We start from the raw sequence: 23,292 nt of genomic DNA, 5'->3' as shown, positions 1-23,292 counted from the left end.
ACAGTTAGACTGTTTGTGGGGCCACAGACATGGCTCTGACTGCACCTTCATCAGCTTCCGAAATGGGAAACTGAATTGGGAGGGAGACGTCAGGCTATACCTGGATTCCCTGGCTGTTTCTCTTTGATTGCCTAGACCCCATCCCTTACTTATTCCAGGCTGTCAAGTCTGCAGGGTGGTCTGTTCTGTGTGTGTGCTATCCCCATAACTCTCAGCATGACAGAGTGTCTCGTCACTGTTTGAGCTCCACAACCCAGTGTTCAGAGGACATGAGCAGGTGCTCTGACTTCCCAATGTAATAGAACACAGTTTCCATTTGACAAACATGCCTTGCCATGTCTTAAAATGCAACATGTCTAGAGTAATTTACTTAATTACTTAGAATTAAGTTAACATCAGGGACATCATAATATGTTAAGTCCCTTATTACACTGTGGCTTACTGAGCGTAATTTATTATACTGGCTCAGAATTTTACATCCCCCTCATATTTCTGAGATCAATCTTTACTTCAGAAGTTAAAAAATAAATTTGCTGACTTACAGCAATTAGCTGACAGTCACTAATAATGGTGTATTTATTAGCCAATGAACATACAGCCTTTTCTGTGATGGCTCTTTGCACTTCATTCAAACTCGGTGCAGGCATGTCCCAGCAGCAGAAGGTTTTCTCCGTGACTCCCAGATCCGTGCAATCCTTCAGCTCCCACTCCACTCTGCTCCCTCACAGGGTCACCGTCTCTGTGACTCGCAGGGGCTGCAATCCTCCAGCTCCCCCTCCAGTCTGCTCCCTCACAGCGTCACAATCTCTGTGACTCACAGGGGCGTGCAATCCTCCAGCTCCCCCTCCACCCTGCTCCCTCACAGGGTCACCGTCTCTGTGACTCCCAGATCCGTGTAATCCTCCAGCTCCCCCTCCACTCTGCTCCCTCACAACGTCACCGTCTCTGTGACTCCCAGGTACGTGTAATCCTCCAGCTCCCACTCCACTCTGCTTCCTCACAGGGTCACCGTCTCTGTGAACTCCCAGGGACGTGTAATCCTCCAGCTCCCCCTCCACTCTGCTCCCTCACAGCGTCACCATCTCTGTGACTCCCAGGGACGTGTAATCCTCCAGCTCCCCCTCCACTCTGCTCCCTCACAGGGTCACCATCTCTGTGACTCCCAGGGATGTGTAATCCTCCCGCTCCCACTACACTCTGTTCCCTCACAGGGTCACCGTCTCTGTGAATCCCAGGCATGACTAGGCCTCGATCCTCAGTGCTGATTTATATCGTCCCATATTGGTGCATTCACCTCCTAGACCTGAGTGAGCCTCAAGCTCCGGCTCCATGTTGCTCCCTCACATGGTCACTCCTTCTGTGACTCGGTATTGATTTCAAGCCTCCTGCTCTGCTGTTTCTCCAACTCCAAGTCCCAGTTGGCCTTGATCCTCACTGCTGATTAATATTCTACAGCTCGCTCTCAGGGTCTCTCCCCTTGTGACTCAGAGGTCATGGTAGGCCTCAAGCCTCAGCTGAGATTTATAACAGCCCGTTCCGCACTGCTCTCTTACAGGATCGCTGTTGTGCTGGAAGACAGTGGAAAAAAGGAGGATTAGACAGAGCAGAGGATGTTAAAGTAATTGAGCGAGCTGTATGGGATGGAACAGGTTATCGGGGAGCTAGGGAGACCTGCAGCAACTAAAGAGGTTTACTGGAATATAGTGTGAGAGTTGAATACACAGAAGGCGGCAAAGGTAAGAGAAAGATAGTGGCTTGTTCATGATGGAGCTTTGTGGAGTCTAAAGGCTTTTTCTGAGCTGCTTACAGAGATGTGTAGACTTCAACAAATGCAAATTGATAGCCAGCAAGTGTTGTATGGTACTGGAGACTGTTGGATGTTACAGAGTTAGAAGACTTGCAGTAACCGGGCGGAATATAAACATTCAAGCACTGGTGTGTTCAAGGACCCTCAGGACATGAGGAGGTGCAGAGAATGGAAGCATTCCAAATAGTGGGATTGTGGGGGCTGGAAGTCATAAGATGGATAAGGAGGACGAAAAGTGCCAATTTAGCGCAGGCTACCATTGTAACAATAGAGATTTAGGAAGGGGATCTGTGCTGTCATTGATTACAGTTATATGGAGTGTTCCAGAAGCTGGAGGGGTGATAAATTTTAAAAGGGAGAGATTTTAGGTGATCAGAATTTCCAACGACTGGGGAAGTGGCTCAGGAAGGCAGCTCACCACCTTCTCAGAAACAACACAAAATCAACAAGAACTGCTGACTCCGCCATCAAAGTTCATGTCCGTGAATGAATGAAGGAATAAAAGATCTACAAGTCGCACTGAGGTCACTCAGGCAGGCCCTTTCAACAGGCCTTCACAAACCAGGAACCACTATACCCTGGAAGGACAGGAGCTCCGGGTGCACGGAAACACCAACATTTCCAAGGTGCCCTCCAAGCCATGCTCCATCCTCCCAGCACTGTGTCTGTCCCTACACCCAAAGGACTGCAATGGGTCAGGAAGGCAGCTCCCCACCACCTTCTCCAGGGAATTACAGATGGGAAGGTAATGGGGAAACTCTGCTGTTGACAGCCAGACAGAAAAATAAATCCAGCAGTGGTTGTGAAATGAAATTTCCCTGTCACAACAACATGCTGAGCATGGATAGAGGATTTGTCTGATTGGCACAAGGCAGAGAGTGTGAAGAAAAGAGTCTTTTCACGATGGGAACTGGTGATGGGGGGAGCTCCGCAGGGGTCAGTGTTGGGACTACACTCTACACGTTATTCATTAAGAGTCTGGACAAAGGTTGTGAAGGGGTACGAGAAATGGGTTTCCAAGAAAGATCTCAGGGATGGAATTCGTGTCATATGAGGAGCAGGTGAAGTCTCTGGGTCTGCACTTGATGAAGTTTCAGAGGCGGCAGGAGAATATCATTCAAACTTACAGAATACGGAGGGGCCTGGAAGGTGTGGGCAAGATGTTTCCAAGAGCAGGAGAGAACAGGTGCCAAGGGCACAGCTTCAGAGTGAAGGGAATACCCTTTAGAATAGAGATGTGGAGGAATTTATTCAGCCAGAGGGTGATGGATCCATTGAACTCACTACCTCATGGGTCTGTGGGTGCTAAGTGATTGAACATATCTAACTCAGAGATAGCCAGGATCTTGATGAGTAAGGAGATCAATGGTTACAGGGAGTAAGTGAGAGAATGGGGTTGAGAAACAATTCAGCCATAATCAAATAGTGGAATAGACCCGATGGACCGAATGGCCTAATTCTACTCCTATAAATGGACTGCACTTTTCCACAGGTTTTTAACTGTCCAGTTATCATTTCTGGCAGATCGTTTACCACACATTCCAGTACTTTCCTGATTATTGCAGTCACCTCTTGGTTTCAGATCAACTGCAGAAAGCTACACCACGGAGTAACGTGGGAATCCTGGTGGATAAATCTCAGAAAGGTGGCAAACAGGGCCAGCAGGACATAGAGAAGGTGAATGGAATGCTGGCATTGATTTCAAAGGGAATGGAGAAATAAATTAGGAAGGCTTGTAACAACTATAGAGGACTCCAATCAGCCCACACTGAGAATACTGTGAAGAGGTTTGGTCCCCTATCTGGAGGGAAAATGCCCTTGCATTGGAGGCAGCCCAGAGAAGGTTCACCAGGCTGGTCTTCAAAATGGAGGGATATTGATGAGAAGAGGTGGAGAAGGTTGAACTTGCAGTCGTTAAAATTTAGAAAATGACGCAAATTTATTGATACACCAAGGATTCTTGTGTTCTTACAGATTCGGTACTGAGATATTGTTTCCCTGAGCAAGGATCTGTCACCAGAGATAAAGGGGAATACAGACACCAGAGAAGCTAACAGAGAAAAGCTGGGCTGTAGAGACTGGAGGATGTTACAGAGTTTGGATGGTTTGACATCACTGTTGGTGGTTAGAGCTCAGGTAGGTTGTCATGCTGAAAGATGTCAGGGAGAGTTACAGGGTTATCAGTCCTGAAGGAGTTACAGAGATCAGGAGGAATATAGGGACTAGAGATTACACAGATGGGATGGTCATTGGTGCTACAGGAGATACATAGAGGGGGGATTGTCAGGTCTGGAGATTACAGAGATATTGGTGGTAGTTGGAGCTACAGGACTTTATAAAGACTGGGAGGATTGGACGGACTGGAGATTACACTGATTTGGGTGGTAGTTGGAGCTGCAGGAGTTTATTGAGACCGGGAGGATTGTTGGTGCTGGGAATTACACTGACATGGACAATAGTTGGAGCTGCAGGAGTAAGATAGGGAGGGTTGAAGAAGTTGGTTCAGTTCACACAGCCAGGGAGAAGTGTCAGGATTGGAGGAGCCAGAGATGCTGAGGGTTCTCGGGCTGCAGTCGATCAGAGAGCTAGGGAGGACTGTGAAGGCAGGTTTGCAGCATTCCCATCAGTTACACAGAGATGTGGAGTGCTGTTCTGGAGGAGGATACAGAAATCGACAGGGTTGCAGTTACTGGAAGATATTACAAAGACAGTGAGCTGTAGTATTTGAGGATGTTACAGCAACAGGAGATATTGAGGAGTTGGAGGCTGTTACAGGTGTTAAACATGCTGCAAGGGATAAATAACCTTACATCGATCAGGGGGATTGGAAGCTCGGAGACACAGAATGAGAATTGGAGTAACTGAAGAATATCACAGAGATGGGGAGTAAAATATGAGTTAGAGGAGTTATAACATGAGATGGGCTGTATTCAACGGAGGTAAAAACAATGACTGCAGATGCTGAAAATCAAATACTGGATTAGTGGTGCTGGAAGAGCACAGCAGTTCAGGCAGCATCCAACGAGCAGCGAAATCAACGTTTCGGGCAAAAGCCCTTCATCAGGAATAAAGGCAGTGAGCCTGAAGCATGCTTCAGGCTCACTGCCTTTATTCCTGATGAAGGGCTTTTGCCCGAAACGTTGATTTCGCTGCTCGTTGGATGCTGCCTGAACTGCTGTGCTCTTCCAGCACCACTAATCCAGTATATGTATTCAACGGAGTCAGGAAAGATACAGGGAGATCCAAAGAGACTACAGGTGATTAAAATGACAGTGAGGCTTCACAGGGTAGGATTGGGGTAGTTTACACAGACAGGGAGTATTTTATGCAATGTTGCTATTTACAGAGATTATGAAGTTGTATGGAATTGAGGAACAAACAAAGATATGGAAGGGTCTAGTTAATGAAAACACTTGCTGATGTCAGATGCTGAGGTTCTGGAAATTATATGGACCGAAAAGCTGGACAATCTGTCAGAGCTTACAGAGACAGGAACAGCAATACAGCCCGGAGACACTAATACAGATAGGGAGCATTGCACGCACTGCTTTAGGGATGGTAGTAAGGGAGTGTAACGTTTACACAGATAGGGGTGTAAGCGCTGGAGAAGGTTATGGAGATGATTAGATTGATGGAGAGACTAGAGGAGCTTACATTGACAGGGCTGGTGATAGCGACGGCAGAATGTTACATAGATAGTAAGTCTTGTAGAAACTGATTGGGAGAGTCACAAGCATTGGAGTTGGTTTCACGGATCGGGGGTGTTGCGGGGACCTGAGAGGATTACGCAGTTAAGGAGGATTGTAGGATGCCCATATTTTCAGAGTGTTTCAGGACTGGAAAAGGTTACACGGTTAAGGGGGGATCTTGGAGCTGTGGGCGTTCACAGAGACTTGGAGGTTTTAAGGGTTTGGGGCTGTTAATGGATAGAGGGATACATTTAGGGAAAGTAAAATGGAACGCAGAGGGAGAGTTTAGATTAGATTCCTTACAGCATGGGAACAGGTACTTCGGCTCAACAAGGCCACACCGACTCTCCAAAGGGTAACACACCCAGACCCACTTCTCGCTGACAATGCACCTAACACTATGGGCAATTTAGAATGACCAATCCACCTGACCTGCACATCTTTGGACTGTGGGAGAAAACCGGAGCACCCAGAGGAAACCCACGCAGACATAGGGAGAATGTGAAAACTCCACACAGACAGTCACCCAATTCTGGAATCGAAGCTGGGTTCCCTGGCACTGTGAGGCACCATTGCTCACCACTGAGCCACCGTGCTCCCCCAGATTGCAGAATTACATGAAGAGATATTGTTTGAGGTGCTGGGAGCGCTATCGGGAGTGGAGGAGCGAACAGAGATGTGGAATGCTGTTGCGGCTTAAAAAGGATCTGGAGGTGTTAATACAGATAAGGAGGTCTGTAGGGATGGGAGAAGTTTACTGAGGTCGTGTGGTGCTATGGGCCAGGAGTGCTTTAGTGCCTGCAGAAGGTTACAGTGATATCATGTTTTCTTGGGGATTAACGAAGGTACACAGGTGGTACTTTGATCCAGGTTGGAGGATTTTACAGTGACGGGGGCACTGTAAGTATTGTGCAAGATTACAGAAATTGGGATTATTGTACAGAGATTAGTGAGATTGGGCATGTTATCGACACTGGAGCAATTTACACATAGGGAGAGTCATCAGCATTGGAATAGGTTTCAAATATACAGCGGGAATATGGGAGGGGCAGAGGTTACAGAAATAGGAAAATTTCTGGGAATAACAAGCATTCAAGACAACAAGTTAGACCAAAAGGCATTTTTCCATGCTGTATAACTGCATCACACGACAAGAGACAGTGTGAGAGAGGGAATATAGAACAGAAAGATCCCAGGTTTCAATACCATCTCATTGAGGGAGGCCTGCTTTCCCCTGTTGAACTGATCCTCACTAAGACAGCACAGGCCTGGACTGATAACTGTCAACTTCCTATATTGTCAGAGGAAGGCTCAGTACAGCAGAGATGAAAATTAACAAGACGGTGGGGATTGAGCCTGGGACCATCATGCTCTGTGTTCATTCTTCAACACCGTATCTATGTCATGTCTTCTGGACCAAAGTTCGATCCCTTAAATACACTCTGCTCTGTCCACTGTGAGTGATCTTACCTCACTGCAGGGTTTATTGAAGGCTTCAGATCTCTCTCTCTCCATCTCTCTGGCTGTCCGACTGTCTTCAATGTGGTGATGAAGGAAACAGGAATTGGGAGTTCTGCTGAGTGAGGAGCATCCTGAGTACCTACAGGAGTCAGAGAAATGAACAGAATGGGAAATTAGACTGGTGCAGTCAGGATTACACATGGAGAATGGCACTGAGTACAACAGAGATCTGGAATATTTCAGTCTCCATCCGTGGCTTGCGCTGCCCGTCTCCCTGGAGTGGACAATTCTGTTGCCTCAGGATCTGGAGTAGCTGCAAAAGGTGCAGTCACCGGCTTCAATTAGACCCTCACAGTGAGGGATACCACATGGAGAGAGACTGTGTGATAGCACCAGAGTGCAGAAAGGCATCAGGATCAAACCACGGTAAAGAAGAATGTGCACTTGGAGCAGTACTCAGGGATGAGGGAGCTATCAGTGGGCCTGGCAATGGCCTAGTGTTACTATCACTCGACCCTTCATCCAGAATTTATTGCCTGTAGCAGGGATACCCATCCGACTGCTTAATACCTTTTAAGTAAGGAAATCTGTTATGTGCTGCCGGTCTGGGCTACGTATGAATCCAGGCCCAGAGCAAGGAGGTTGATTCTCAACTGCCCACTGGAATGATCTGCAAGCCACTAAGCTCAAGGGCAGCTCGGTGTGGGCATGAAAGGCTGGCCAGCCAGAGACAGCAACATCCCACGAGTGAAATAATAACAACACTGCAGGGAGCAGTGTCCTGACCAATCATGTCGGTAGGTTTATGGACAGGGCTTTAAACTGACAGAGAGGATGCAGGGACAGGGTTCAGGTGAAAGAAGCTTTCCAAATCCAAAGAGAAAGGTGAAGCATCAGAACAGCATAAGGATGTGACTGAATACAAGCAGAAGGGAACGGGAATGGGTCAAAGTTTAACTAAAACTGCAAACTAGTGAATTAGGCTGTGACAGCAATTTCTGGGAAAAAGTCAATTACAGTTTTTTTTGGAATTGTCAAAGTATCAGCAATAACTTGTGACACAGGAATAAATAAGAGTTGGTCACCAGAAATATTTTTTACAAGAGAAACTGTGCTGTGTTCTAAACAGGGAGGCTTACAGGAAGAAGTTTCAGGAGGCTGAAGAGGATGAGATCTGAACGAATAGACACAATTAGGAAGATTTGCTCGAAGTGCCAGAGGTAACAGAAACACCAATGTCCTGATCTGAAACAGATGGCCCAGACTGGGATGGGTGTGGAGATTGAAGATGGTTTCACAGGGAGGGTTTGGGGGCGGGCGGGGTGCTCTGTTAGAGGCGGGCGGAGGGTGATGCTGGATGAGTTTGGGGGCGGACGGGGTGCTCTGTTAGAGGCGGGCGGAGGGTGATGTTGGATGGGTTTTGGGATGGGTGGGGTGGAATGTGGAGGGTTGCGTTGTACGGTTTTGGAGGCAGGGCGGTGTGGGTCGGTGTTGGATGGATTTGGGGTTGGGGGTGAACTGCTGGAGTCGGGCGAAGGGTGAAATTGGATGGGTTTGGGACGGGCGGGGTGCTCTGTTGGAGGCGGGCGGGGAGGTGATGTTGGATGGGTTTGTTGTTGGCGGGGTGCTCTGTAGAAGGTGGCAGAGGGTAGTGTTGGATGGGTTTGGGGCGGGGGGTGCTCTGTTGGAGGCTGGCGGACGGTGATATTGGATGTGTTTAGGGGTGGGTGGGGTGCTCTGTTGGAGGTGGGCGTAGGGTAATGATTGATGGGTTTGGGGGTGGGGTGGGTGGCAAGTGGAGGGTGGTGTTGGACGGCTTTGGAGGCGGGTGCGGCGTGGGCCGGTGTTGGATTGGTTTGGGGTTGGGGTGAACTGTTGGAGGCAGGCGGAGGGTGAAGTTGGATGGGTTTGGGGGCGGGTTGGGTGGCAAGTGGAGGGTGGCGGTGGGCGGTTTTTGTGGCGGAAGGCTGGCGTGGGTTGGTGTTGGAAGGGTTTGAGAAAGGGTGGGAGGCGATGTTGAGGTGTGGGTGGGGGCGTTGTTGGAAGGGTTTGGGGCCGAGCAGCGGGGTGTTTTCGGGAGTTGGCGGTGCATGAGGGCTCACGCATGGTTTGCTGCTGCCTAGTCACCTCAACGGGGACTAGACATTACCAAAAACGCCGAGCCCCAGAGGAAAGGCATGGAATCAATTAATCGAATAACCAATTATCTGAATGTACTATTGCCCGCCCATCTTGTTCAGATAAGCAAGGTTCCTGTGGAAACATCTGGATGTTAACCTGGTGTTATGTGATTTATACCTTCACCCAATCAACCCCTGCTCGATCCTTCTGAATGGCCCCAATGTTGACCCTGTTCCAGTTTAAGACCTGAATCTGTGGACCTGTCTGATCTTTTTCCATAACTATGTTAAAATGAAGACAGTTGTGGTCACTGGACCCAAAGTGCTCTCTGACTGATACTTCAGTCACTTGCCCGACTTCGGTTTCTGAGGGGAGGTCCAGTGTTGCATCCACCTGAGTAGCATGGAACCCTGTACATCTTGATTTAGGAAACATTCTTAGACATATTTGACAAATTCCACCCCGTACGGTCCTTTTACAATCTGGGTGACCCAGTCAATCCATGGGAAGCTAAAATCTCCATCCAATACTACTCTATTATTTTTACAGGTACCGGCAATCTCACTACGCATTTTCCCCTCTTGTGCCCACTGGCTATTTGGGGGACTAGAACACCATCCCAGCAGACTGACCATCCCCTTTTTGTTTCTAACTTTTAAAAAATACGGCCTCATTTGATGACCACTTAACAATATTGTCTCTCAGCACTGTTTTTCTGTCCTCCCTAATCAAAGGGACAACTTCCCCTCCTCAATTACTTGTCCTTCTGTCACGCCTGTAGCTTCTGTATCCTGGAACACTGAGCTGCAAGTCCTGCCCTTCTCTCAGCCATGTTTCTGTTATGGCTATAATATCCCAGTCCCCAGAGCTAATCCATGGTCTGAACTTGTCTGCCTTACCAGTCAGACCTCGTGCGTTGAAATTAATGCCTTTTAAACCAGAAGTCTTTTCCCTCCCTATACTGTGCCCCGGATATCCTGGATAGGAAATTTGCTCTCGATGGCTCATGTATTTTCCCCTGTCTTATTCAGAGTCTCAACTCCCTGCCAAACTAGTTTAACTCCTGCTGGGTAACACTAGCAAATATCTTCCCAGTGATACTGGTGGCTCTCTGCTTCCAGTGCAACCCATCCCCCGGTACACGTCCCCTCTACCCCAGAAGAGATCCCAATGACCTAAGAACTGAAAACCCTACCCCCTATACCAGCGCCTCAGCGCCTCAGCCACACATCCATCTGGGCGATCTTTCTAATTCTATCCTCACTGGCACGTGGCATGGGAGTAATCTGGAGATCATTAACCTCAATATCCTGTTTTTTAACTTCTTACCTAACTCCCTGTATTTATTTCACAGGGGCCCATCCCTTTGTCTACCTCTGTCACGTGGGCCGATGTGCACAATGACCTCTGGATGTTCACCCTCTCCTTCAGAATGTTCAGTCACCGCTCAGAGACATCCTTGACCCTGGTACCCGGGAGGTAGCACACCATCCTGTGGTCTCTTCTGCAGCCACACAGTCTCCTGTCTGTTCACCTCACAACTGAGTCCCTGATCAGTATTGCGATCATTAGAGAGGATCTGGCAAACAGAGACAGGGAGGAACTCCCTGCAGTTGGGTTGATATTAGGAAGGTGGAGTATTTAAAGGTGATGCTGTGAAAACTCGGGGCCAGTGTGTTCCTTGAAGAGTGAATAGTAAAGGCAGCAAATCCAGGGAATACTGATCAAGCAATATCATGAGTTTGATAAAGAAAATACAGTTCAATAAAATCACGAGAAGCCATTCACAAGTATAGAGAGGGCAAGGGGATTGTAGAAAATGAGGGACAAACAATGGTCATGAAGTACATTTGGCAGATACAACTGAGGAAAAACCACAAGGTGTTTCATCACCATCGTTAGCATAAGAGGCTTCCCAGCGAAAGAGTGAGGCCTGTTAGAAACCAAAGGGAAAATCTGTGCAAGGAGCCAGAGGATGTAGGTGAGGTCTTCATTGAATACTTCCCATCTGTATTCACACAGGAGAAAGGCATTGTCGCCGGGGATTTCAGTCGTGATGGTGAAGTTCTAGAACATGGTAAGATCAATAAGGAGGGGGTATTAAATGCTTTCACAAGCATAAATAGGTGGAGAAATTCAGGAGGTGCTGAAGGCTTTCAAACACATTAAAATTAGAAATGTATCCCACGCAGCTATGGGAGGTAAGGGAGGAGGTTTCTGGGGCCCTGGTGGATATATTTAATACTTTGCTGGCCACAGATGATGTGCTGCATGACTGGAGGATCGCTAATGTGGTTCCTTTGTTCAAGAAGGGCAGCAGGGATAGGCCAGGTAATTACAGAGCAGATAGTCTGACAGCAGGGGGAGGGAAATTATTGGAAACAATTCTGAGGGACAGTTTGAATTCATAACTGGAAAGGCAGGGATTGATTAGGGTTAGTCAGCACGGATTTGATACAGGAAGATTTATCTGGTGAAATCAGTTCAGTTTTTTGAAATGGTGTCTGAAAATATTGATGAAGGCAGTGCAGATGATGTGGGTTCCATGGAGTTCATTAAGGCCTTTGACATGGTCCCACATGGAAGGCTGGTCCAAAAGGGATGGGCCCATGGGATCCAAGGCAAGTTGGCAATTTGGATCCACAATTGCTGGAGCGTTGGTTTTGTGATTGAAAACCATTGCCCAGCGAGTGTACCACAGAGTCCTGTGCCTTTGCTGTTCCTTAGGGGCATTAATCACTCGGATATGAAAACAGAAGGTATCATTATTAGGTTTGCAGATGACATGAAAGGTGAGGGTGTGGTCCACGGTGAGGGGGATGGACTCAGGCTACAGTCTGAAGGTTGAGGCTGGGACAGAATTTCAACAGAGTAATTTCAATTGATAATCAGGCTAGAGCACAGCAGGCAATGAGGGAAAACTGATGAATTAAGTTGCATTTATTTTGATGTAAAATGCCTGACAGGTCAGGCAGATGAACGCACGGCAGAGATGGGAACATGGGACTGGGAAATGACAGGAATTACAGAAACACAGCTGAGGGAGGGACAGGGCTCACAGATCATTGTTCCAGAGGACAGATTCAATAGGAAGGATAGAAGGGGAGGCAAGGGAGGAGGGGGAGTGGAGTTTTTGATCAGTGAAAACATCACTGCAGCACTGAGAGAGGATATTCCTGGGCATCGCCGAGTGAAGCTGTTATGGAACTGAGAAATAAGAATGAATAATCAGTTTGATATGACTGTACTACAAGCCCGCAGTCGTCAGCGGGAAATTGAGCAGCAAATATGTCGGAGATCTCAGATATCTGTAAGAAGTATAGGGATGTTAATGGTCGGGGATTTAAACTTTCCAAACCTAGACTGGGACTGCCATAATGTTTACAGGTTGGATGGGAGGGATTTGTTCAGTGTGTTCAAGAAAACTGTCTCAATCAGGACGTAACTGGCCCGACAGCAGAAAAGGATAAAACCTGACCTCCCTTCGGGAAACAAGGTAGAGAAAAGCGCTGAAGAGTTTGTGGGGGAGCACTTTTTTTTTCTCTCTCTTCACAAAAAGAGCGGGAGCAGCAGAGGAAGTAACGGCAAACAGAGGGGCAGCCGGGAAGGAGAACTGAGTATAAATACTCACCCTTTAATCACCAACGGTCATTTGAGTGGGAGCAGCGGCCGAGGAAAAGCGAACCCGGGAGACTACAGCTAAGGTAAGACAGTTTGTTTCAAAATTACTTACCTGTAGCGGGCAGCGGAAGTGAGGTTGGAGCGCATAGCTGGGCGGGAAGGTAAGTGATTAGTATTTGAGTGGGTGTGTTCTAGACCCCAGGTCCTACTTTCGTAGGGCCTCCTCTAACCGAACTTTAAAGTCCACAGGTAAGTGACTAAGTGTTATTGACTCAGTGTTCTTGTTTTTGGAGACAAAGTGTACAGTCATGGCAGCGCAGGCGGTGGAATGTTCCTCCTGCAGGATGTTTGAGGTAGGGGTGACCACCGATACTCCTGCCGACTTCGTCTGCAGGAAATACAGTCAGATCCTGATCCTCACCGAACGAGTTAGGGAACTGGGACTGGAGCTGGATGAGCTGAGGATTATTCGAGAGGCTGAGAGGGTGATCGATAGAAGCTACAGGGACATAGTTACGCCGGAGAACAGAGGTAGCTGGGTAACAGTTAGAGGTGGGAAGGGGAAGAAGCAGGCAGTGCAGGGTTCCCCTGTGGTCGTTCCCCTAAAAAATAAGTATACAGCTTTGGAAACTGTTGGGGGGGACAGCCTTGCAGGTGTAAGCTGCAGTGAAGGGGTCTGTGGCTCTGAGACTCAGAAGGGAAAGGGGGAGAGGAGGAGAGCGCTAGTTATGGGGGACTCTCTAGTTAGAGGGACGGATAGGCGGTTCTGTGGACATGGGCGAGACTCTCGGATGGTTTTGTTGCCTCCCGGGTGCTAGGGTCTGAGACGTCTTGGACCGTGTCTTCAGAATCCTTAAGGGGGAGGGTGTGCAGCCAGAAGTCGTGGTACACATTGGCACCAACGACACAGGTAGGAAGAGGGGTGGGGAGGTCATTCAAGAGCTCAAGGAGTTAGGCTGGAAGCTAAAAGCTAGGACAGACAGTGTCATCATCTCTAGGTTGTTGCCGGTGCCACGTGACAGTGAGGCAAAGAATAGGGAGAGAGTGCAGTTGAACACGTGGCTGCAAGGATGGTGTAGGAGGTAGGGCTTCAGATATTTGGACAATTGGACTGCATTCTGGGGAAGGTGGGACCTGTACAAACAGGACGGGTTGCACCTGAACCAGAAGGGCACCAATAACCTGGGGGGTAGGTTTGCTTGCACTCTTCGGGGGGGTTTAAACTAATTTGGCAGGGGGATGGGATCCGGACTTGTAAACCAGCAAGTAAGCTAGCTGTGTGTCAGGATGCCCAAGACTGTAGGGAGGCTGTGGAGAAGGTAGCACTGACAGGGACTACTTGCGGACACAGAGATGGGCTCAAGTGCGTATACGTCAACGCAAGGAGTATCAGAAATAAGGTGGGTGAACTTAAGGCGTGGATCGGTACCTGGGACTACGATGTTGTGGCCATCACGGAAACATGGATAGATGTGGGACAGGAATGGCTGTTGGAGGTTCCTGGTTACAGATGTTTCAGTAAGATTAGGGAGGGTGGTAAAAAAGGAGGGGGGGTGGTATTGCTAATTAGAAATGGTATAACGGCTGCAGAAAGGAAGTTTGAGGGGGATCTGCCCCTGGAGGTAGTATGGGCTGAAGTCAGAAATAGGAAAGGTGCAGTCACCTTGGTGGGTGTTTATTATAGGCCCCCCAGTAGCAGCAGAGATATGGAGAAACAGATTGGGAAACAGATTTTGGAAAGGTGCAGAAGCCACAGGGTCGTAGTCATGGGCGACATCAACTTCCCAAATATTGATTGGAAGCTCTTTAGATCAAGTAGATTGGATGGGGCGGTGTTTGTGCAGTGTGTCCAGGAAGCTTTTGTAACGCAGTATGTAGAGTGTCCAACCAGAGGGGAGGCCATATTGGATTTGGTACTCGGTAATGAACCGGGACAAGTGGTGGGCTTGTTAGTGGGTGAACATTTTGGTGATGGTGACCACAATTCTGTGACTTTCACCGTGGTTATGGAGAGAGATAGGTGCGCACAACAAGGTAGATTTTACAATTGGGGGAAGGAAAATTACGATGCTGTAAGACAGGATTTGAGGAGCATACGTTGGGAGCATAGGCTGTCAGGGAAGGATGTGGTGGAAATGTGGAACTTTATCAAGGAGCAGATACGACATGTCCTTGATATGTATGTACCTATCAGGCAGGAAAGAAATGGTCGTGTGAGGGAGCCTTGGTTGACGAGGGAGGTTGAATGTCTAGTAAAGAGGAAGAAGGAGGCTTACATAAGGTTGAGGAAACAGGGTTCAGACAGAGCAGTGGAGGGATACAGGATAGCCAGAAGGGACCTGAAGAAAGGGATTAGGAGAGCTAAGAGAGGGCATGAAAAATCCTTGGCGGATAGGATTAAGGATAACCCCAAGGCATTTTATGCGTATGTGAGAAACCTGAGAATGACGAGAACGAGGGTAGGTCCGATCAAGGACAGTAGTGGGAGACTGTGTATTGAGTCGGAAGAGATCGGAGAGGTCTTGAACAAGTACTTCTCTTCAGTATTTACGAACGAGAGGGACCGTATTGTTGAAGAGGAGTGTGAAACGGACTGATAAGCTCGGAGAGATACCTGTTAGGAAGGAAGATGTGTTGGACATTTTGAACAACTTGAGGATAGACAAGTCCCCCGGGCCTGACAGGATATATCCTAGGATTATGTGGGAAGCAAGAGAGGAAATTGCAGTCCCGTTGGCAATGATCTTCTCGTCTTCACTGGCAATGGGGGTGGTACCAGGGGACTGGAGAGTAGCGAATGTTGTGCCCCTGTTCAAAAAAGGGAATAGGGATAACACCGGGGATTACAGGCCAGTTAGTCTTACTTCTGTGATAGGCAAAGTAATGGAAAGGGTACTGAGGGATAGGATTTACGAGTATCTGGAAAGACACTGCTTGATTAGGGACAGCCAGCACGGATTTGTGAAGGGTAGGTCTTGCCTTACAAGTCTTATTGAATTCTTCGAGGAGATGACCAAGCATGTGGATGAGGGTAGAGCAGTGGATGTAGTGTACATGGATTTTAGTAAGGCATTTGATAAGGTTCCCCATGGTAGGCTTATGCGGAAAGTCAGGAGGCATGGGATAGAGGGAAATTTGGCCAATTGGATACAAAACTGGCTAACCGGTCGAAGGCAGTAAGTGGTGGTAGATGGTAAATATTCAGCCTGGAGCCCAGTTACAAGTGGAGTTCCGCAGGGATCAGTTCTGGGTTTTCTGCTGTTTGTAATTTTTATTAATGACTTAGATGAGGGAGTCGAAGGGTGGGTCAGTAAATTTGCAGATGATACGAAGATAGGTGGAGTTGTGGACAGTGAGGAGGGCATTTGTCGGCTGCAGAGGGACTTAGATATGATGCAGAGCTGGGCTGAGGAGTGGCAGATGTAGTTCAACCCTGCCAAGTGTGAGGTTGTCCATTTTGGAAGAACAAATAAGAATGCGGAATACAGGGTTAATGGTAGGGTTCTGGGTCAGGTGGAGGAACAGAGGGATCTTGGGGTCTATGTACATAGATCTTTGAAGGTTGCCAATCAGGTGGATAGATTTTGTAAGAAGGCCTATGGAGTATTATCGTTCATTAGCAGAGGGATTGAATTCAAGTGTCGTGAAGTGATGTTGCAGCTGTACAGGACTTTGGTTAGGCCACAGTTGGAGTACTGTGTGCAGTTCTGGTCGCCTCACTTTAGGAAAGATGTGGAAGCTTTGGAGAGGGTGCAGAGAAGATTTACCAGGATGTTGCCTGGAATGGAGAGTAGGTCGTACGAGGATAGGTTGAGAGTTCTCGGCCTTTTCTCGTTGGAACGGCGAAGGATGAGGGGTGACTTGATAGAGGTTTATAAGATGATCAGAGGAATAGAGAGAGTAGACAGCCAGAAACTTTTTCCCCGGGTACAACAGTGTGTTACAAGGGGACATAAATTTAAGGTGAAGGGTGGAAGGTATAGGGGAGATATCAGGGGTGGGTTCTTTACCCACAGAGTGGTGGGGGCATGGAATGCGCTGCCCGTGGGAGTGGTAGAGTCAGAATCATTGGTGAGCTTTAAGCGGCATTTGGATAGGTACATGAATGGGTGCTTAATCTAGGTTAGATGTTCGGCACAACATCGTGGGCCGAAGGGCCTGTTCTGTGCTGTATTGTTCTATGTTCTATGTTCTAAAAGTGGGCTTCCCCCGTCCAGAAGGTATTAGGCAAGACTGTCCAAAAATGGATTTGTGAAGGCTATTTGCAAGTAAAGGAATGTCGGGCAAGTGGGACTCATTCAAAAGAGAAATAAATTAATATTTCAGGGCCAGCATATTCGTGTTAGTGTGAAGAACAATGCTGACACAATTGGGACACACTGGATGACTGGGGATATTGAGGCTCTGGTCAAGACAAAAGGGGGCACATGTCCTATATAGCCAGCTGGATTAAGTCAATCCCTTGAAGAACATTGTGGGTGTAGTAATACTCTTAAGAGGGAAACCATGAGGACGTAAAGGGGAACTGACAGAGCTTTGGCACAGAAGGTACAGGAAAATCGAGAGAGATTCTACAAGTATATTAACAACAGAAGATTAACCCGGGACAGAATGCGACCCCTTAAAGTCATCTATGTGTGAACCCACAGGAAATGGGTGAGATTCAAAACAAACACTTCACGTCAGAACGTCCTGTGGAAAACACTTCACGTCAGAACTTCCTGTGGAAAACACACTGGGGAAGCAGGGAAATAAACAGTGATATTTTCAAACGAGTCCACATTGGAGAACAGGAGGTGCTGAAGGCTTTCAAACACATTAAAATTAGACAAGTCCCTGGGAACTAATCAAGTATATCGCAGGACATTGGGGTAAGTTAGGGAAGAAAATTACAATGATATTTCTATCACTGACAGCCACAGGTGGTGAGCTCAGAGCCTGGAGGTTGCCTAATGTTGGGCCAGTATTTAGGATTGGCTGCGACGGAAAGCTGGGGACATAAACACCAATTAGCTTGATGTCAGTGGTGCAAATGTTGTTGGAAGCAATTCCGCGGGACAGGACTTGCATACATTTGGAAAGGCAACGATTGATTAGGGAGAGTCAGCACAGCTTTGTGCATATAAAGTCGTGTCTCTCAAATTTGATAGTTTGTTGAAGACGTGACCAAGAAAATGGATGAAGGCAGAGCAGTAGACGTTGTCTCAGCATGCTCCTGCCCCACTGAACTCATCTCGACCTACCTTGACACTGTCCTATCCCCCTAGTCCAGGAACTCCCCACATACGTTCGAGACACCACCCACACCCACCACCTCCTCCAAGACTTCCGTTTCCCCGGCCCCCAATGCCTTATCTTCACCATGGATATCCAATCCCTCGACACCTCCATTCGCCATGACCAGGGCCTCCTTCTTCCTCTCCAGACGTCCCCAATAGTACCCTTCCACTGACACTCTCATTCGTTTGGCCGAACTGGTCCTCACCCTTAACAATTTCTCCTCTGAATCCTCCCACTTCCTCCAGACCAAAGGCGTAGCCATGGGCACACGTATGGGCCCCAGCTATGCCTGTCTCTTTGTTGGCTATGTAGAACAGTTGATCTTCCGTAATTACACCGGCACCACTCCCCACCTCTTCCTCCGCTACATTGATGACTGCATTGGCGCCACCTCGTGCTCCCGCGAGAAGGTTGAGCAATTCATCTACTTCACCAACACATTCCACCCTGACCTTAAATTTACCTGGACTATCTCTGACACCTCGCTCCCCTTCCTGGACCTCTCCATCTCCATTAGTGACGACCGACTTGACACTGACATTTTTTACAAACCCACTGACTCTCATAGCTACCTGGATTACACCTCTTCCCAACCTATCTCTTGCAAAAATGCCATCCCGTATTCCCAATTTCTCTGCCTCCGCTGTATCTGCTCCCAGGAGGACCAGTTCCACCACAGAACACACCAGATGGCCTCCTTCTTTAGAGACCGCAATTTCCCTTCCCATATGGTTAAAGATGCCCTCCAACGCATCTCGTCCACATCCCGCACCTCCGCCCTCAGACCCCACCCTTCCAACCGTAACAAGGACAGAACGCCCCTGGTGCTCACCTTCCACCCTACAAACCTTCGCATCAACCAAATCATCCACCGACATTTCCGCCACCTCCAAAAAGACCCCACCACCAGGGATATATTTCCCTCCCCACCCCTTTCCGCCTTCTGCAAAGACCGTTCCCTCCGTGACTACCTGGTCAGGTCCACACCCCCCTACGACCCACCCTCCCATTCTGGCACTTTCCCCTGCCACCGCAGGAACTGTAAAACCTGTGCTCACACCTCCTCCCTCACCTCTATCCAAGGCACTAAAGGAGCCTTCCACATCCATCAAAGTTTCACCTGCACATCCACCAATATCATTTATTGTATCCGTTGCTCCCGATGTGGTCTCCTCTACATTGGGGAGACTGGGCGCCTCCTAGCAGAGCGCTTTAGGGAACATCTCCGAGACACCCGCACCAATCAACCAAACCGCCCCGTGGCCCAACATTTCAACTCCCCCTCCCACTCTGCCGAGGACATGGAGGTCCTGGGCCTCCTTCACCGCCGCTCCCTCACCACCAGACACCTGGAGGAAGAACGCCTCATCTTCTGCCTCGGAACACTTCAACCCCAGTGCATCAATGTGGACTTCAACAGCTTCCTCATTTCCCCTTCCCCCACCTCATCCTAGTTTCAAACTTCCAACTCAGTTACTGTCTCCTTGACTTGTCCTACCTGCCTATCTTCTTTTCCACCTATCCACTCCACCCCCTCCTCCTTGACCTATCACCTTCATCTCCTCCCCCACTCACCCATTGTACACTATGCTACTCTCTCCCCACCCCCACCCTCCTCTAGTTTATCTCTCCATGCTTCAGGCTCACTGCCTTTATTCCTGATGAAGGGCTTTTGCCCGAAACGTTGATTTCGCTGCTTGTTGGATGCTGCCTGAACTGCTGTGCTCTTCCAGCACCACTGATCCAGTATTTGGTTTTCAGCATCTGCAGTCATTGTTTTTACCTTGTTGTCTATCCTGACTTCAGCAAGGCCTGAGACAGGGTTTATCGTCGTTCACTTGTTAGTAAGGTTAGATCACATGGGATCAGGGAGAGCAAGACAAACAGACACAAAATGGGCTTGACAGTAGGAGACAGGATGGTGGGAGAGGGTTGTTGTGCAGACTGGGGGCCTCTGACCAGCGGTGTGCCATCAGCATTGGTGCTGGAGTCACGCATGTGTATTATTGACATAAACAAGCATATATAAATTATTGTTAAGTTTGTGGATAGTAAAATAAGTGTTATATTGGGCAGTGAATACAGTTATCAAAAGTGCTCTTAACCAACTGAGCCAGTGGGTCAAGAAATTAAAGATGGAGCAGAATTCAGGTATTGGATTTTGTTAAGATAACCCAGGGACGATGAACACAATTAATGGCAGAGCTCTAGACAGTGTTGTCTAACAGAGAGAGACCAAGGGCTGCATTTACATTGTTCCTTGGAAGTGGTGTCACAGGTGGGCAGGATAGGGAAAACAACAGTTGGCACACTGGCCCTCATGGGTCACAGCATTGAGTACATGGGTTGGTCCATCATGATCCGGCTGTATCAGACATTGCTGGGACTCCAGTTGGAATACTGTGGAGAATTCTGATCTGCCTGCTTCAGGAAGCATATTCTGAAACTGTAAATGGAGCAAAGGTTGACGAAGATGTTACTGATACTGGAGCATTTGACAGAAACAGAGGGGCTGGATAAGCTGGAAAACAACATGGGTGGAATGAGATAGAGTTGGCAGATAAGGTTAAGGAGAATCCAAAGAGATTCTACAGCACACAAGTACAAAAAATCTACTAGAGAGATAATGGGGCCCCTCAAAAATCAATAAGGCCATCCATGCCTGGAAACACAGGAAATGGGAGCGACCTGAAATCAATTTTACATGTCAGAACGTACTATTGACAAAGACTAGGAAACAAACGGAAATAAATAGTGATGTCTTGAAAAGAGTCCCCATTACAGAAGAGGTGGTGCTGGAGGTCTTAGAACACAAAGGTAGAGAAAGCCCTAGGTCCTGAACAAGTGTATCCCAGAACATTGAGGCAAAGTCGCAGTGGGGACCGTGGCAGAGATATTTGTATCAATATCCTTCATATTTCCATTGGGTGTAGGTGGCTGAGGGCTGACTTTATAAAGGTTTATAAAAACATGAGAGCTTTACATAGGTTTAACATTGAAGGTCTCGACAGCAGGGTAGGGGAATCCATACCTCGAGGGCAAAAATATGAGGTGGGAGAGGAAATACTTAAAAGCAACCAATGGAGAACATTTCTACACAGAGAATGGTGCACATATTGAATGAGCTGCCGCTGAAGTGGTAGAGAAAAGTACAATTCCATCATGGAAAAGACATTTGGGCAGGTAAATGGAGAGGAGAAGGTTTGACGAGACCGGGACTAAACTCAGGCAAATGTGACTCGTTCAGGAACCGTGGTCAGCATGGACTAGTTGGATCGAAGGAATCGTTTCTGTTCTGCATGGCTCTTTCTCCAGTTATTGGAGGAGGAGACGACTGAGATAAGGCACGTTGTAGGCACTGAAGCAAGTTCCAGCAATGGATATGGTAGTATGGAATGCAGTATATTTCAAATCTGTGGAGGGACTATCAGGAAGGGAGGAGGTTACAGGGACAGGAACTGTTATAGGAGTTAAAAATTATTGAAGACACTGGTCCACGAGACATTGTATATGTACTGTTGGGGAACATAGAGCAGAAAGATCCCAGGCAGCATTCCCTCACACTCATGAGAAACTTGCTTTCCCCTCTGTCATACTGATGATCGCAAAGACATCACAGGCCTGGATTGATAATTGTGACAGTCCCGATGCTGTTTCAATGCAACAAAACTTACAGTAGGGCTGGTGATTGACCTGGGGTGTGTCTGTACTGTGCTCCCCCTCCAGAACTGTATCTAAGTAATGTCTTGTTAGCCGATGTTTGGAGCCCTCTCATTGCTCTCTGCTCTGTTCACTGTGAGTGATCTTATCTCACTGCAGGATTTATTGAAGATTCCAGATTTCCCTGCCCTTTGTCTGTCTGGCTGACCGACCACCTTCAGTGTGGTGATGGACGAGACATCCTGTAGTTGGGAAGTCGATTGAGTAAGGAACTTCCTGATTCCCTGCAGGAGACAGAGAAATAGACAGGATGGGAAATTAGACTGATGTAGTGAAGATTACACATGGAGAATGGCAGTAATTCCCACAGAGATCTGGAAAATTCCCGTCTCCATTCCTGGTCTGTGCTGCTGTGTCCCTCTGGAGTGGAGAATTCTGTTGGTTCAGGATCTGGAGCAGCTGCAAGAGTGAGAGACACTGACAGAGGCATGAATTGGACACCCACAATGAGGGATACCACATGGAGAGATACTGAGTGACATCACAAGAGTGCAGGAAGGTATCAGGATCAAACAATCATGAAAGAGAAACAGGTTTGTCTCCATGATGCACTGGTATCAGTGTTCAGGGATGAATAGCCTGTAAGCAGGTGAAGTGAAAGCCTAGTGGTGTTATTGTTAGAGCATGTATCGAAATCCTCAGCTAATGTTCAGGGGAGGAAGGTTTGAACACCACCATCTGAAATGGTGGAATTTGAAATAGATTATTTTAAAACAGTAATTGTCAATCCATCAATACCATTACTGATGTACAATAAATCCAAAAACTTCGCCTTTCAAGAAAGACATCTGCCCTTCCTCACGTGGTCTGCACGACATACCCACAACAAAGTGTTTGCCTCTCAATAACCCTCTGAAATGGTCGAGCAGGTTACTCAGCTCAGGGGCAGCTAGGGCTGGGCAAGAAAGTTTGGTCAGCCAGTGACACCCATAACCCATACTTGATTTTTTTTAAAAATCCATTCCGATGGTCCCACTGGAGCTGTGCTGGGATCAGTGTCCTGGCCAATCATGTCGGTAGGTTTATGGACAGGGCTTGAAACTGACAGAGAGGATGCAGGGACAATGTTCAAGTGAAATGAGCTTTCCAAATCCAAAGAGAAAAGGTGACGCGTCAGAACAGCATGGGAATGTGGCCGGAGACAAGCAGAAAGGAAAGATCAGTGCAACGTCGAGGGCCGAAGGGCCTGCACTGCGCTGTACTGCTCTATATTCTAAATAAGGAGGCTCACAATGGCACAAAGGGGTTTCAAAAAGCTGGAGAGATGGGATCTGAATGAAGAGACACAAACAGGAAGGTGTGCTAGGATTGTCAGGATATAACAGACAGCAATGGCCTGATCTGGAGCAGACGACCCAGACTGGGAGGGGTGTGAGGACTGGAGGTGGTTTCACAGGGAGGGAGGACCAGAGAGCCACAAGGTGTTACAGAAATGTGGAAAGCTGTAGGGTTTACAGGAGTTCATGGAGATGGGGAGGTGGGGAGGGATGCAGCAGTTACAGGCATAAGGATGTTGGTAGGATGGGGTGGTTTGCACAGACAGGAATGTCTTAGGTGAATGGAGCAGATTACAGAAATCTAGACAGTTTTATA

At 47.9% G+C, this 23,292-nt stretch overlaps 1 long non-coding RNA gene across 1 annotated transcript in view; it reads right to left on the bottom strand.

The window, feature by feature from the left end:
• Positions 1 to 425: 425 nt before the first annotated feature.
• LOC140458772 (uncharacterized) overlaps positions 426 to 23,292 on the bottom strand; it is a 30,596-nt gene continuing 7,729 nt past the window's right edge. The window contains exons 2-4 of the long non-coding RNA XR_011953678.1: positions 21,654 to 21,923; positions 6,967 to 7,096; positions 426 to 1,568 (exon numbers count right to left, since the gene is read on the bottom strand). This is a non-coding gene — a long non-coding RNA (uncharacterized lncRNA). The remainder of the gene's footprint in view (positions 1,569 to 6,966; positions 7,097 to 21,653; positions 21,924 to 23,292) is intronic.

This window comes from Chiloscyllium punctatum, chromosome 34 (assembly GCF_047496795.1).
Source record: "Chiloscyllium punctatum isolate Juve2018m chromosome 34, sChiPun1.3, whole genome shotgun sequence".
Lineage (NCBI taxonomy): Eukaryota > Metazoa > Chordata > Chondrichthyes > Orectolobiformes > Hemiscylliidae > Chiloscyllium > Chiloscyllium punctatum.
Note: the sequence above shows the minus strand (reverse complement) of the source record. Positions and strands in the feature narration are given on the sequence as shown.